The 16,614-nt window shown below is 44.7% G+C and overlaps 1 protein-coding gene across 1 annotated transcript in view; it reads right to left on the reverse strand.

The window, feature by feature from the left end:
- The window catches only part of ADAMTS12 (ADAM metallopeptidase with thrombospondin type 1 motif 12), a 272,991-nt gene that overhangs the window by 236,857 nt on the left and 19,520 nt on the right, over positions 1-16,614 (reverse strand). The gene's annotated exons all lie outside the window — the stretch shown is intronic.

The raw sequence follows: 16,614 nt of genomic DNA on the forward strand, positions 1-16,614 counted from the left end.
TGAACATCCTCTTTGGCCCATGTGTTATAATTACTAATCTCTCATTCATCAGCTTCTATTGGAAACCACAGTTCCTTTCCAGTTGGGGGTGGTGGTGATAGAGAAAGGGTCATGCTGACATACATCATGTAACTGGTGACATTAGTGGCTGGCATAAACCACACTGCTCTGGATATGTTCCATTCCAGCACATGCCATTCATTCCATCTTAAAGAAATTCATGAGGTTCAATGAGATCACCAAATGGCACAGTTCATTAGGCTAGAGCCTTCCAAGGATGAGAGAAGAACCTCTTAAAAGTCCCACACTCATGAGCTGCTCCTCCAAAGCTGGCCCTCTCTGAACCCAGGAGGGAAGACTCTGGGGCCCACTGTCAGACTTGGTCTCAGAGACCAGGTGTCCCGACCTGCCTGGTTACCAAGGCCTTGACCAGATGTGATCTTTCACTGTATACTTTAAACTCACTGTTCTATTTTAAAGCTTTGAAGGAAAGTTTTCTCTTCTCATGTAGCCAGGACCTTTCCTCCCCACCTTCTCACTTCCTGATATATCTGCTCTCCTCAACTTCTGATTCAGCCTGGAAGTTCAGAAGTGATTTCTCAAGAATTGCATAGAAGCAGGATCTGACCTCTGGCCTTCAGGCTGCCCCTGCCTTCTTTAACCCCCATGGGCCTTAATAATTAATTCCTCCCAGGGCCTCTCTGTTCCCTTGAACTTATTCCCTGGAAACAATTTCTCTGGACAGCTGTGAGCAGATTCCACTGAACGAAGCAACTATGGTCACCAAGTACAAAGCCTCCCTTAAAAATGGCCCTTTCCAGTCCCCCTCTACTGCCCGCCAGCTCTCCAACATGCTCAAAGAATTCAGTCTCTCTTCACCGAGGAATCCATTTGGCTCCAGTGAAGGAAAGCCGAGACATTTCCAAGGAGGGCAGCAGCCGCAAGGCCCCTCAGCGGCATTCAGAGAGCCCTTTCCATAGCTTCCTTGGTCAGCTTATACCTCTGACTCAATAAAACGTTAGCATCCTAAACCCTGACATATGAAGGAAAGTAGGCAAGACATCCCACCCTGGAAGAGAAGCCAGGGTCACTGGATAGAAATCAAAATCAGGAAGAAGATGATGGCAGCTGTTCCTGGGCATCCTATGGGAATGAAGCCTTGATGGATTACAGGAGCAGAAAGAGTGGGACACTTTGGGATGAAGATGAAGGATCTATGAGAAAGGCAGACCTGAGTGAAACGGCCCAGCCAGGGCTCCTGAGAGCCACAGTACAGCTCTGATTCACCCTCGGAAGTTAGAGAGAAGGAGTGATAGGAAGACATGAGTGGCAAAAAGGGGCGAGGATGACTGCAATGCAAAATTGATCTATATCACACTTTGCATAAGGCGAGCTCCACTACATGATTATTTCTTTTCAAAAAAAGAAGATAATCAGGAAATGGCCAGCCCACCAAGAAAGTAGCTGCTTGGTCTAGAACAAAATAAGGTCGGGGGCAGGGGGGTGTGGGGTTGGGGTGATTCTATCAACTTTAAAACCACTGGTTAAAGAATTCTGCCTTTTCATTAGCTTCTGCAAAAAAAAAAAAAAAAAAAAAAGCCCATACTGTAACTGTTGGCAGTTGCTGATCTGATGCCTCTGGTTCCTGATTTAATTTCATTTTCAAATTGATTTCCATCGTGGCTATGCTATATAAGCAGACTCTTGCCTTATGAAGTACATATCCATGCACATATACACATAATTCAGATAGGACAAAACCAGAATCAGAATGGAAACCAGAATGGAAAAAAATAATTGTGATAATAACAGAAGAAAACAACAGAACAACATGTTCCAGAAACTCTTTTAAACATATAACATATATTAACTCATTGCATCTGTACCTTGTAAAATCGCTACTATTAAATCTCCATATATTGAGGCATATAGAGATTGAATTCCTTGTCCAAGATCATACAATGAGAAGGGGACAGAACTGGGATTCCAATCCATGCACTCTGGCTCCAGAATCCATCACTAACGCCACTCTGTTAAAAGGCCTCTTAAATAAGCGATTTATCTGCCCAGCAAAAATGAACAATGACCTTAAGTCAAGCTTTTCTGTGAAGATTCCTCACTAATTAGTCCAAACAGCAGTATAGTGGCTAAAGGCAAATATTTTACTTGACTTACTGCATTTTAAGTAACTAATAGCAAGAAGCACATCATTGGTTCCCATCAAAGGGTCCTGTTTCCATGTCTGCTTGGGCCTCATCCTGGATGACTTCTCACTCCCCAAACCCTATGGGAGACAGTACTCTCAAGCCAAGAGCTTGCATGCTCTGTATTTACTCTACTGCTTACTTAGTGATAGAAAGATTGGTGCAAACTAAGCTGGCTCCTTCATTAGGTTCTTTTTATTCTGGCTACTTTTCACAATTACTATCCCACCTAGCTTCACAGGAAACAAAATATATTGCCATAGCAAATGAATAGCTCCCCAAGATGAAAATTCCAGGTGGTGGAGATAGCCATGAAAGCCCTTCCCCATGGTCAAGGCCACTGTACGAGACAGAAGCAGGTAGGTCCTCTCAAGTACCTCCTGACACACAGGAAGAGTCCGGCCAGGCCTGAAAAAACAAGGAGACAGGAATTGACAGCATCCATTAAGGGGAACTGGTACCAAGAGAGCTCCTCCCCTTCTGAAGAATGTAGTACTTTCCAAGGGTTTCAGATTCATAACGGGTTTCAGTTCAGGTGATCACCATCTGTGACCTGTTGCTGAAATTATCTGGAAAGGTTCAAATGGAAGAAGGGAAAACAATATCTGCAATTTGCTTTCTAAAGGCAAAATCTAGGACTCTATGGGGGCGGGGGGGTATGTAAGCTGGTGGTTTTAGTAATTAAATAGAAAACGAGATCTTTTATTCATTTCTAAGCTGTGCCCCTGACTTACTGTGTGAACTTCATCAAAATCCAGAAGCTTAAATCCAAAATCCAAAATCCAAAGTCCAAAATCCCTGCCTCAGTTCCCTCATGTGCACTATATGAGGTTCCTACCTGACTATGTGTTTTGCAAAGGGAGTAACCCAAGAATAAATGAACACTTTCTTAAAAAAAAAAACTATGGGCCTGGGCATTGTATATCTATTCAAAAATCACAATGTGAAAGCCAAAAATAATCAATGCAGTTGGAATTTTCTCAAATAGAATGGAATTTCCTTTTCTTATTTAAATTGAATTCCATTCAACTGACATGCAGGCAATGTGTTATGTATTAAAAACTTTATAACACACATAATGTGTACAGTTTCTACCACTTAGAATGGCAAATGCTCAAGAAGAAAACTTCCACTCAGCATTGGAGGGGTAGTAGTGTTTTGATTTGGGGACAATAATACAATGTTTATTTAAAGTGATGGTTTGCAAAGGAGCTGGATTTCTCCTTCTTTAAATATAACCCATACTTTGCCTCCATTTATATCAGCCTAAAAATAAAAGGCTCACTCCTTCTGACTCTCATACATGCACCAGAGAGAACCGTGGGAGGCCAGACTGAAAAATTGGTCTGACATCAAAAATTGAAGGAGAAAAAGGCCACTCGCTTATTTCTCCAGCCTTTGAAGAACCTTTGCTTTTTTATAATTCTGTCAATAGAGTCCTCTTATTAGCACAGATTCCAGGAAACGGAAATTAATGTGAGATGATAAAGACGAAAAAATAAAGTGGGGGGGGGTGATGGGGAAGGAAATAAAATTTCAATGAATCCCAAATGTGCCTCAGACCGCAGAGCAGAGCTTGCTTTTTTAGTCCATAAATCGCCATGCAAATGGGCTTCATTGGACTGAAGCTCAGAAATGGTAGAATAAGGGGCAAATTTAAGTTTTCTTTTTAGTATTTTTATGACTGTTTCAAGTATTCTACAATCATATTGGTTACTTTTATATTTAGAAAAAAACAATAAAGGTTATTTTTAAAACAAGTTCTTGGCATTCTTGAGAAACAGAAAAGCTTTCCTGTAAAGCCACATACTTAACACAGAGCTAATTGCCAGGTGTGTCAGCAAATGACTTACTCCTCACTCAGGAATCCTTGATCGTCTATGAACTCTTGACTTTTGTTCCAGAGGACACTAGCCCTGCCCTTCTCCATAAAACCCCACTGGAAAAGTCATAAGGGCAAAGCCCATCCACCAAGTCAGATCGACCCTCTTAACCTACCCCCCGCATCCCCGCCACACACATACAATTCACCCAAATTCCCTGGGCCATAGAAATTTAGGACAGATGTCACCATTTCCTTGGATGATTAGGACACTGAGTTCCAACTGTGCATACACACGTGCTGCTGTTGGCCAAGAATTTTTTTTTTTTTTCCAAATGCCTGTTTAAAAATACATATTTAGGTCACAAGTAAAAGGCTGAGGCCTTACTGATACTCAAGAAGACCAGACTGACTCCAACTTACCCAATATCCTGGGAAACAGCTAAGTCCCAGGTGGCACTTATCAGGGAGATGGGAAAGAAAAAAGCAGGAAAATCACCTTACCCTCTGGCAACACCTGCCATAGTATTATCAATGGAATATAAATAGGTCACCATCCAGTCAGCACTCTCGGTAACCTGCGAACGGTGCTAAACATTGTTCAAATACTATCCCTTTAATTCTTAGACCTATGAGGTCTATCCTATCTTTTACAAATGAGGAAACTGAGACTCAGAGAGGTTACTTGTCCAAGGCTGCACAGTTAACAAGCGGCTAAGCCAGGATCGGGGCCCAAGCCCATCTTCAGAGGCCCCATTCACAAGCTCTCAGAACCATAAGCTCCAGAAAGGTAGCACCATGTCTAGTGTACTATATCCTCGGCGGGGTCCAAATAAGCATTCATTGAATAATATAAGAGGACCATATAGCCTGCCGCTCAAATTAGGTTCATTTACTAAGAACCCATAGGGCCAGGTAAAGACTTGACAAACATTGTTATCGGTCCTTACACTAACCTTGGAAAATCGGTATTATCATCCCATATCAGAGTTGAGATAACTGAAGCTTGGAGAAATTAAGCACAATGCAATGTTCTCAGGATTGGAAAATACAGAAGAGTGTAAAGTTTCCCTCGCCTATACAAATTTATAATCAAATGGAGGATAACATCTACCTGTTGTCTGTCTGTCTGTCTGTCTGTCTGTCTATCTGGACAGTTTATGCAGAGACCTGACTGAGAGATAACGCGCTACAGAAGCGCAGTACAAATATAAACATTTCTGGTTCCGTTTTTGTTTTCCTGAAGTCCACATCCTCACTACATTAAGCTATCACAAAGCATTCTCTTGAAGTGGGAAAGCCAAGTGATGGTGAGGCTTGCAAAATCTGGAAACCACATAGCCGCCCTAGCTGTGGTTGGCCGAGTGGAGGGCGAGGAGTGTTCGCCAGCTGCAAGAAGACTCCCTCAGCCTAGAGGAGTGGGTGCTGCCAACCTGGAATGGCTTGAAAGCAGCCAAGCAGCCCCTCTACCTCTAGAAAATGCCCCGCCCCTAAACTCTGACACTCTCCAATGCGTCGGTGCCAGTCTTCTCCAAACAGCCTGTTTTAATAGGCAAATACCTAGATAGGAGCGGCAGAGTAAATTCCTGGGAGGAAAAAACAAAAGCCAGCGGGACAACCTGAGAGACTGGAAGCAAATTCATTCAACGAATCTTTACCTAATATTCACTAGATATTAAGGATATAAGATAGAACAAGAGCAATGAGACAGGGAATCCTCTGCTCTTGGGGGAACTTCCACTCCGATGGAGGAGTCAGACAACGGGCTTAAGGCAACGAAGGAGCACAAATTACAGAAAGCACTAGGGAGAAGAGAAATGGAGAAGTGGAATGGAGAGTAAGGGAGTCAGGCTGACTTGGAGCGCGGGGCTGACCCTGACGGGAGGTGGTAAGTAAGCAAAGAACTGAAGAAACGGAGGAACCAGATGAGGTGAGGAAAGTTCTGGCCAAAAAGAGCAGCAACCAAAAACATCACAAGCAGGCCAGGGTGGCCGAAACCTGAGGACCAGTGGGTAGGATGGGAAAACCAGAGCCTGCAGAGAGAGGTCATGCCGGCCTCTGCGGTGGTCTGCGTTTTATCCTGAGAACAATGGGTCACCACCGGAGGGGTTTAAGTGCGCCAGACAAGACCTAATTTATATTCTTAAAAGGTCACTCTAGTTTTCTGTGTAGAATGGATCACACAGAGGCAAGGAAAACAGGAATGGGGCCCCTGTAAGAGATGGGGTGCCTGGACTACAGCAAGGGAGTGGCCATGGGGAGACAGAAGCAACAGGACTATGGATGGACCTAGACGTGGTGTTGGGCAGATCACATTTCCGTTGCATTAGGCCAACTATCTATTATAAGAAGGTCATTGTCAGAGCTCTGCTCACCACGACCACAGAAATAAACAAATTCCTTTTGGCAATCAGCCGCTTGGGTCCATGAAGAAAGTCTTGAAAAGCATTAATTTCTTATAGGGATCTGACCGGTAAGGCAGGGAATGCCTTTGTTTCCAGCTGAATGGGATTCCTGGGCTTAGGTAAAGCGCTTCCCATTACCCTACCGGCATCTGCGGTAGCTTTCATGCTTGGTACTTCTTGGAGGGTAAGATTACTTTGAGAAAGTGTAGCAGAATGTGTGAAATATGATAACGCAATCAAGGAAACAGGTCAGCCACAGCGACTGTCTGGTCACAGCATCACTCCGTGAGTGCTTCTGACAATCAGAACACCGCTGACAATTAACTACGGAAAGAAACCTCACTTGCAGCTGTCTACCAGAGAAACAGATTTCCTATTGAGTAAGGTTTGCCTCTCAGAAAATTTATTTTTAAGAAGTTTGAAAGTCGTATGCAACAGTTTAATATAAAAACTATCGTTAAGAACATTAAAAGTCACAATTAAATTAGTATTTGTGGTACAGCTTAACATCTCTCACATTTTTTAAAGTAAGAACTGTCATGAAAAATGACATTGCATTTTAATTACTTTCCACAACATCACCACAGAAATGCTTGCATAGAAATTCCCCCAACGCCTCATGAAGACTCACATGAGTGTCTAGACTTCCACGCTGAGCAAAGACTACACAAATTTAGAAAATATGAAGCAATCTTTCAAGAGTTTAAAAGACTAAAAACATTCAATCAAATCAATCGCCAGAATCATGTTAATTATATAGTTTCTTAGAGCCCATCGGCTGGACTCAGTAGAGTCAGAAAGAGAATCTTAAAAATAGGAAACGATAGTATCAGAAGAGAAGATGAGAAAAGAAAAGTTAAATGCGACAAAAAAAATCGTTGAACATAAAGATATCAGAGAAGCAGAGGTAACGAGGGAGAGGAGAGGAGGAGAAAAAGTGGAAAGATGGAGAAGACGGCTGGGAAGGGGATGAAGGGACAGAAGTGTGTAGGACGGAAAAGAGAGAAGGAAGGGTTCACCATGGAAAAAGGAAGCCATAAGGTCATTTCCTAAGAGGAAACGTGTCCCTAGGCCAGACAACTGACTAAACGCTTGGAAACTACAGCACGGTTATAGTGACTTCCTCTTCTTCTGACCAAAATATAACCAGACTCGAAATGTCCCAACTCTGACATTAACCTGAGGTTCTGCTCAGTTCTGAGTCCTACCTCCCTCAACTGCAGGTCCTTCATTATGAAGTGAAGCTCCTAAAACAGGTCCTTTCAAATCTGACTCTTCTGTGATTTTAAAAAAGGCAGACCACAAGAACAGGAAGTTAACTTGTTCAGTCTACTCTGGATGTGTGCCTTTTGCAAAGTCACTTATGTGTGCTTCAGTTTCCCTGTCTGTAAGTGGGAGTTGGTGATATCTACGTTGTAGGGTTCTAGGAAGGACTAAGAAGAGCAGAGTCTGCTAATACAAGAAGCATGAGGTATTTATTAGAAGAGATCTTTTATCCCAAATTCCAAGTCTCCTTTATCAGATGGTCCATATGGGTTGTAGGTGAACCAGGTTTTCGATCAGAATTTTGCTGTATGCTAATGTTAAGCATTTTGCAGTCACACTAATTGGCACATGCTCTTTCCAAGTCTGTACACTATTGCGTCACACTGATGCATGGTGTTTTTCTTTCTTTAGAGGATCCCTTCCCAGCCTGATGTGTAGTTGCCCAGCCGGGCTCCAACCCTGGGAGGCAACAAGAGAATGGAGGTCTGCACTCCATGCCGAGGGAAGCAGACATAACAGGGGGCATCCTTGGTGGTTCTCACCGAAGTCAAGCTTCTTACCGCCAAGGTCTGACTACTTGGCCACATAAAAACTCCTGAGAATATGATACTCTCCCCATCCCAGTCTCTACCATCTCACCCATTCAAAAAGGTGTATAGAGTTCTTCACTGAAACACAAGCAATGAAAACTTAATAAAAGCCCTGCTCCCCGCTTTTTTCTACTCTATCAATTATATTTACTATAAACAAACTACAGCACTTTGCTTTGTTGTTTCATGAAACAGAGATAAGAAAATTGTGTTTTCATAAGGTGGAATAAAGTGACTAGGTTGGTGGGGGGAAAGACTACAAAAAGAAGATGGCTTTGGCATTAAAATAATTCGAAGCTATTTTCTTAAATATATTTTTAAGAAAAGATGAATTTTTCTAAGCGAACCCTCACTTCTCCACTCACTGGCATGCCTTGACAAAGCCTAAGCGGCTCCATTAGCAGAAAGAGGCCAAACCTCCAGGAAGGAGAAAGTGCCCTAGAGTGATGTTTGCTTATATGTATTTTCCCTAAAGTTTTAAAAACTGCGTGATCTAGGTCCAGGAATCAAAACAGCACAAGCTATTTTATTCCAAAAAGCATTGCCTATTTTATTCATTCTATTTCTCTTTATAGGCTTACGTAAAGACATAATCCTCAGGCTCCGGGGTCCCACTGCATGTGTGCGAGCTCTCCCCTCACCAGCTGTGAATTGGACAGGTTTCCTACTCCTCCCTTGCCTCAGTTTCTTGATCCCACCCTTGAATCTACTGTGGTTAGGTAACATTTTAAGAGCTCAGACCAGCAAAACCAACAGCCTGGCTTTAATGACAGCTCAGCACTTAGCAGATGTAGAAACGAGAAACATACTAACCTCTCCATTAAGTAAAAGAAGTGGAAACCATCATAGCACCACCTCATAGAGTTGTTAATGAAATGAAGTAAAGTGCCTATAATTGTGCCTGGCACACACAGTCAAGTGTTTAAGCTAGAAATAGTCATTACCAGTATCATAGCAGTATCAGCCTTACTGCAGCCCTGGTATTCCGTCATATGAGACCCTGGATCCCTAAAGGCAACCAGTAGTGGTAGGAAAACTCTTCAGCCCGCAGACTCAGCCTCTGTTCAGTTTCTCATCCACCCAGTGTATCAGCCTCAGGCCTCCAGCTACCAAGGCCCCTGGTTTAATGCAGAGGTTCATGAAGCTAGAACTTTCTATGCCTACTAAGCTGAGCTGCCTCCACACCCAGTCCTGTCATGTTCACCCAGACCCTGTGGCTGACCTCCAGCACAGTCTCTTGACTCACAAGCCAGCAAGGGATTTTCACATGCCTGAACTCCAGACGACTCAGCCAGGGCCTGATGTCCAAAGCCCTTACTAGTTCTGACCAGGGTTCCGAGGCTCCAGGCACTGCCGGAGCTCCCTTCACTTCCTGTCCCCCAACCTCACACTTCTCTGCATCTTCACCCACCTTCACTTCCATTCTCCCTGAGTAGAAGCGATCCATCCAGACGCTGGTGTTGGGCGTTGCACTGACCTAACTGTGCCTCATACCCTTGTCCCGGCCTCCCTCTGTCTGCTCCTGCACAGCCTCGCCCTGGCGCCCAAGCTGTACGCAGTGAGCACGCAGCTGTACTGCGCACGCAAGCAGCAGCAGCCCGGCAGTGTCATGGATACCATGACACTCGCCTACAGCCTAACCTACCTCCAGGATAGCACACCCGACCAGCAGTGTGTCTACAAGCTGGAGCTGACCCTGGAGGTCTACTACTTCCCCCAGCTGCACCCCCACTCCCCGCAAGCCCCTCACCTACCAGGCCAAGCAATTCCTTGTCCTCCAGAAGTAGGTGAAGAAGATGCTGGGGACAGGCGAAAGGGCCTGGCGGAGGCTTGTGGCAGACCCCTTAGGTGGACCAGTGTCCCATGGGGGCCCAGGATCCGCTGGGGGGTGCTAGGGAGAAAAGGGAGCAGCCACCCTCCCGTGCAGCCAGGAGCAGAGGCTGGAGTGCATCCAGAATAGAGCAGCCCTGGAGGAGCAGCTCCATAGGGGCTTCTTCTGTCACGTGGTCGCTAGGAGAACAGCAACCCTGGGCGCAAAGGACATGGCCTGGGCAGCTGAGGAGCGCGAGGGCACTGTGGTGGGCAGGACTGACATCTGGTTCCACTGCAAGGAGGGCTCGTCCAAGGCAGAGTGTGCAGCGAAGCCTGTACCGGTACAGCGCAGCCTGTGTATCAGGAACCTGCTGTAGCCCGGCCCCACGCCGTGCGTCCCAGGCCCTGCTGGATGTCCCGGATCCACGCCGGACGTCCCGGATCCACGCCGGATGTGCCAGATCCACGCGGGACAACCCCACATCACACCAGTTGCAGGTGTTCGGAGTCCACCAGATGGCCTGGATCCATCCTGCACTCCCCAGGGCCCACGCTGGATGTCCTGGCATTGCTTTTGCTTCGCTAGAAAATGTACCAAAGCACGGATACCTGAAAAAGCCTTTTTTAAAAACCTCATCCGAGGCAAAGTCTTCTCACTGTGCTCTTGGTCCTGGACTCTTACTTACTCGGGGTCCTTGTTTCCACTCTCCTCTCTCTGTATGGTTAACCTCTGGTTTCCCCGTGGCTTCTCTCAAGCCTCTCCCAGCTTCCGAAAATAAAAAGTCAACACACGTCACCCTTTCTCTCCACTGATATGTGTTTTTCTCTCCTTCAAAAGATTTGCCCGCATTTGAAGCAACTCATTGTCCTCCAGATGGAGGTGAAGAAGATACTGGGGACAGGCACAAGGGCTTGGCGAGGCTTGTGACAGACCCCCTAGGTGGACCAGTGTCCCATGGGGGCCCAGGATCCGCTGGGGGGTGCTAGGGAGAAAAGGGAGCAGCCACCCTCCCGTGCAGCCAGGAGCAGAGGCTGGAGTGCATCCAGAATAGAGCAGCCCTGGAGGAGCAGCTCCATAGGGGCTTCTTCTGTCACGTGGTCGCTAGGAGAACAGCAACCCTGGGCGCAAAGGACATGGCCTGGGCAGCTGAGGAGCGCGAGGGCACTGTGGTGGGCAGGACTGACATCTGGTTCCACTGCAAGGAGGGCTCGTCCAAGGCAGAGTGTGCAGCGAAGCCTGTACCGGTACAGCGCAGCCTGTGTATCAGGAACCTGCTGTAGCCCGGCCCCACGCCGTGCGTCCCAGGCCCTGCTGGATGTCCCGGATCCACGCCAGACGTCCCGGATCCACGCTGGATGTCCCGGATCCACGCTGGACATCCCGGATCCACGCCGTGCATCCCAGGCCCCTGCTGGATGTCCCGGATCCACGCTGGATGTCCCGGATCCACGCTGGACGTCCCGGATCCACGCTGGACATCCCGGATCCACGCCGTGCATCCCAGGCCCCTGCTGGACATCCCGGATCCACGCCGTGCATCCCAGGCCCTGCTGGATGTCCCAGATCCACGCTGGACGTCCCGGATCCACGCCGGATGTGCCAGATCCACGCGAGACAACCCCACATCACACCGGTTGCGGGTGTTCGGAGTCCACCAGATGGCCTAGATCCATCCTGCACTCCCCAGGGCCCATGCTGGATGTCCTGGCATTGCTTTTGCTTCGCTAGAAAATGTACCAAAGCGCGGATACCTGAAAAAGCCTTTTTTAAAAACCTCATCCGAGGCAAAGTCTTCTCACTGTGCTCTTGGTCCTGGACTCTTACTTACTCGGGGTCCTTGTTTCCACTCTCCTCTCTCTGTATGGTTAACCTCTGGTTTCCCCGTGGCTTCTCTCAAGCCTCTCCCAGCTTCCGAAAATAAAAAGTCAACACACGTCACCCTTTCTCTCCACTGATATGTGTTTTTCTCTCCTTCAAAAGATTTGCCCGCATTTGAAGCAACTCATTGTCCTCCAGATGGAGGTGAAGAAGATACTGGGGACAGGCACAAGGGCTTGGCGAGGCTTGTGACAGACCCCCTAGGTGGACCAGTGTCCCTTGGGGGCCCTACTGACTTCAGTGTAATTCTCTGCGGTTTCTGCCCTTCCCCCACCCCTTTACTATTCTTCATGCTCACCATGACATTCCAGACTCAGACCCCGCTTCGCTTTCTTCTTGCACCATCCCCTTTCCGACTCCATGATCTTCCCACACACGGGTAGCCAGGTGAACATAATAACACCCAAACATCAGTCATGCCTCCTTAACCATCTCTCAGCAATGCCTTCTCAGTCTCCAGAATGAAAGTATTATAACTGTATTCTGTTAGGACATCTAGGTATACAGGCACAACAGCTAATTGGAAATGTTCATCAGTAACTCTCAAGAGAAAGAAAATATTTGGTAATCCTATGCACAGAAGTGAAATGCACTCTCCCATGCCTTTTTAATCAGTCCTACATCTCTGTTTACTGATTTTCATCCTTCTAATGCTTATGTACATTTAAAAGATGCTTTGCTTAGAGATGTATATTTCAAATTATACAGCTGAATCAATGGTAAAATAGAATTTGGGGATGAATCCACTATAAGTAAACTGACAGGGTTTCATAAAAGGTTTTTAGAGTAAAAGGAAATTAAAACAGGCATTGTCCATAATGCAACTTTTAAGCTGACCTTTTTACACTCAAACTAGCATAAAGATTACTTAATAGTCACAATGCTGTCCAAAGAACTATTGAGAAAACTCCAGGGGCAGCTGGAAAAACACAGGGACATAGGAAGCAGGCGTAGAGCCAGGCACTGAGGCGACCTCTCCAGCTAAGCTCTCTCACAGTTGGAGCAGAGGCCCTGCAGGTGACACACATAAGGACAGAAGATCCCAGGACACCAGGACAGTGGGCATCACACCAAGAACCAGAGTAACAGTGAGGTGTGAACACAAAGGCAAGCAAAGGCAAGGACAGCTAGAGCCAGACTCGGTGGGTTAATAAGAAATACCAAGGAAGAGCTGGGAATCTGTCCCCTCTCCAGGATAGGGTCACAGAATATCTCAGTTGGAGGGGCATTTGTGATCAGCGGGACAAACATAGTGAGATTACAGACAAGATACCCTTCCCTCTCCCTGCTCTCTCTCTCTCCTTCAGTTCTAAGCCCCTAAGAGCAATGGAGGCATCCGAATGTGGTTGGGGCAGGGAGGTTAAGGGTACAGTGAGAGCTGAGGTAGAGCAGAGCAGAGTGGAAAAGATAGGACGGGTGCATGATGCAAGGTAACAGAATCCAGAACCCAGACAAGGAGAGAAAGGCATCCTCGCTGACGGAGAAGTGGTATATTGATGAGTTTCAGAGAACCCCAAAAGGAAGCAGCCTAGCTAAAGAATCAAAGCCCTGTGGCTTGGCATGAGCGTCAGATCCCATGCAAGGGGACGAGGGCATTCACATGACGTATCTGGGAGTAGCCAGCATGGAATGCAGGAGCTCAACTGAGGTGAGACAGGCATTTATGCAAAAGAAAAGGTAGTTGTTAACAATAGTGGCAACAGGATGTTGGTTATAAACAAGGGGATTGGTCAAATGACTAAATATGCTAAGGATAATGGGACCTAGTTTTGTCATTGTCAGAGAAGATGTTTTTACAAATTTTGGAAAAGGAGAAAACTAGAATAAATTCTGTGGTGCCGGATGCGAATTAAAAGTATTGGTACAAATTCATAATTTTCTATAGATAGATAGATAGACTAATAACATAGATGTAATTGTGTGTTTTGACTTACAATAGCAATGAGCACATCTAGTCCCCAGATCTCTGCTTCTAAACACCACTCTTCAAGAAAGGAGAAAAACGTTCCTTGAAGAAACAACTGATTCTAGGGCTGGCAAAGGTACAAGAGGCGCCTAGAACATCTTATTGTACCTGGAAACAACAGACTGCTCACATAATAATGGGACAAGCAAAAAGACACAGAAGCCAGACTGATGGGTTTCCACTGGTCAAATTGAGATTATTGAGCATAATAATAAACAATGATGTATTCGTATGGAGACAAGTTCATACTAATATTAATTAATTAATTAATTAATTGAAAATCTATGTGGAAGAGAATGTTTACATAGTTTCAAAGTCTTTTTCCCCAAAATATTTATTAACAAGAAAGATGAAAAAGGCTAACTTGCTTTCAGCCCTCCAGCCATTCTTCCCACTTGAAATTTTTCAAGGGGCTTCCTTTGATCCTTTCTACTTCGGGGCCTTGACAGATGTGCCAGAAATGCTCTCTTCCAGCCTTTTCTCTTACTCATCCTTCAAGTTCAGATAAAAAATTATCTCCCGAAAAAAGCCTTCTCCCAAATCTCTGCCCTCACTGAGTTCTCTTTTATGTGCTCTTATTGCAGTTATAACATTTATCAACATCCCAAATATATGGTTGCAATTAGTTACCTAGTATCTAATATCAACAACTAGACACAATGACACTGTTCTTATATTGTGGATATTTATTAATGGTAGCAATAAGATGCTGGTGTTGGCACTTTTCCACGAAAGCATTTGCTACGGAATATTCCGAAGGTGGACATTAACAAAGTACACCAGAAGACCTATAGAGAATAGTCAGGGGGTCTTTAATTGCACCTAGCTGTCAAAGCCAACTGAAGCAAGCTACAACCACAAGGAGGCTTAAATGCAGATACTCTGGCTCCAAGTTCAGAGCTTGGCCTACTATGCCACCAGGCTAAAGGCTACAGCTCTAGTCTAGAAATGCCACAGTTCCTAATTTACATAGACAACTTCTGTTCACCACAGAGGCACTGAGATTTTAAAAGTCTATAGTAAAAATATCCTTTTTAAGGATGAATGATATTCCAAGCTCTATATCACTCAGCCTTAAAAAAAAAAAAAAAAGGAAGAATACAAATAGCCAACAGGTGTATGAAAAGATGTTCAAGATGTTCAAGACCACTAATCATCAGGGAAACCAAACTGCAATGAGATATCACCACCTCATACCTGTTAGGATGTCTATTAAAAAAAAAAAAAAAAGCGAATAAGTGTCGATAGGATGTGAAGAAACTAGAACCCTTATACGCTGTTGGTGAGAATTTAAATGGTGCTGCTGCTTTGGAAAACAGTATGGAGGTTTCTCAAAAAATTAAAAATAGAACTACCATATGATCTAGCAATCCTACTTCTGGGTATATATCCAAAAGAATTGAAATCAGGATCTCAAAGAAATATATATCTTCACTCCCATAGTCACTGCACCAACAAAGGCCAAAACATGGTAACAACCCAAATGTCCATCGACAGATAAATGGATAAAGAAAATGTGATATATATAAACCATGGAATATTATTCAGCCTTAAAAAAAGAAGGAAAGCCTACCATCTGTGAGAACATGGATGGACCTGGAAGATACTGTGCTAAGTTAAGTGAGTCACATAAGAACAAATGCCGCATAATTCTTTTTATAAGAGGGATCAATCAGAGATATAGGAGTGGACAATAGATAAGTGGTTGCCAGGGGTTTGGGGGAGGAGTATGGGGAGTTGTTGTTCCATGGGTATAAAGTTACACATGTACAAGAGGAGTAAGTCCCAGAGATCTGCTGTAACGTACTGCCTATAATTAACAATAAGGAGTTGCATACTTAAAAATCTGTTAAAAGAGTAAATCTCATGTTAAATGTTCTTACCACAAACAAAGAAATAGAAAAGCAAGAAAAAAGAGACACAAGGAAACTTTTGGAGGTGATACGTGTTTATTTCCAGGACTGATAATTAACGCAAGAGTATACATATCTTCAAACTCACCAAATTGTATACATTAATTATATGTAGTTTTATGTATACCAGTTATACCTCAATAAAACTGGGGGCGGGGGGGGAGGGAAGGCAGGAATTTTGACACATGCTACGATATGGATGGACCTTAAAGACATTAGGCTAAGTGAAAGAAGCCAGTCACAAAAGGACAAATGTTATATGATTCCACTTATATGAGTTGCCTAAAGTTGTCAAATTCATAGAGACAGAAAATAGAAAGATGGTGGGGGGGGGCAGGGGATAAAGGGGGAAGGGTGAGTCATCCTTTAATGGGTACAGAGAATAGGAAGTTGAAAAAGTTATAGAGATGGATGGCGGTGACGGTTGTGCAAGAATGTGAATGTACTTAATGGAACTTTACACCTAAAAATAGCTTAAATGGTCAGTGTTGTTATGTATATTTTCCCACACACACACACACACAAAGTCTATAATCAATATTTCTTGAAGGACAGGCAAAAAAGTTGTTCTGAGAAAGTAAATTGATAGGGGGCTCTGGGAGGCAGAAGTAAGTGGGAGACATACGTTGCACCATAAACCCATTTGTATCTTAAATTTTGTAGCATGTGAATGTATTACCTGCTGAAAAATATTATAAATGAAGGGGAAAATCTAGAGTCTTCTAGGATATCACTGGATCAGCAATAAAGAACATGA

This window comes from Pteropus vampyrus, unplaced genomic scaffold, assembly GCF_000151845.1.
Source record: "Pteropus vampyrus isolate Shadow unplaced genomic scaffold, Pvam_2.0 Scaffold27, whole genome shotgun sequence".
Lineage (NCBI taxonomy): Eukaryota > Metazoa > Chordata > Mammalia > Chiroptera > Pteropodidae > Pteropus > Pteropus vampyrus.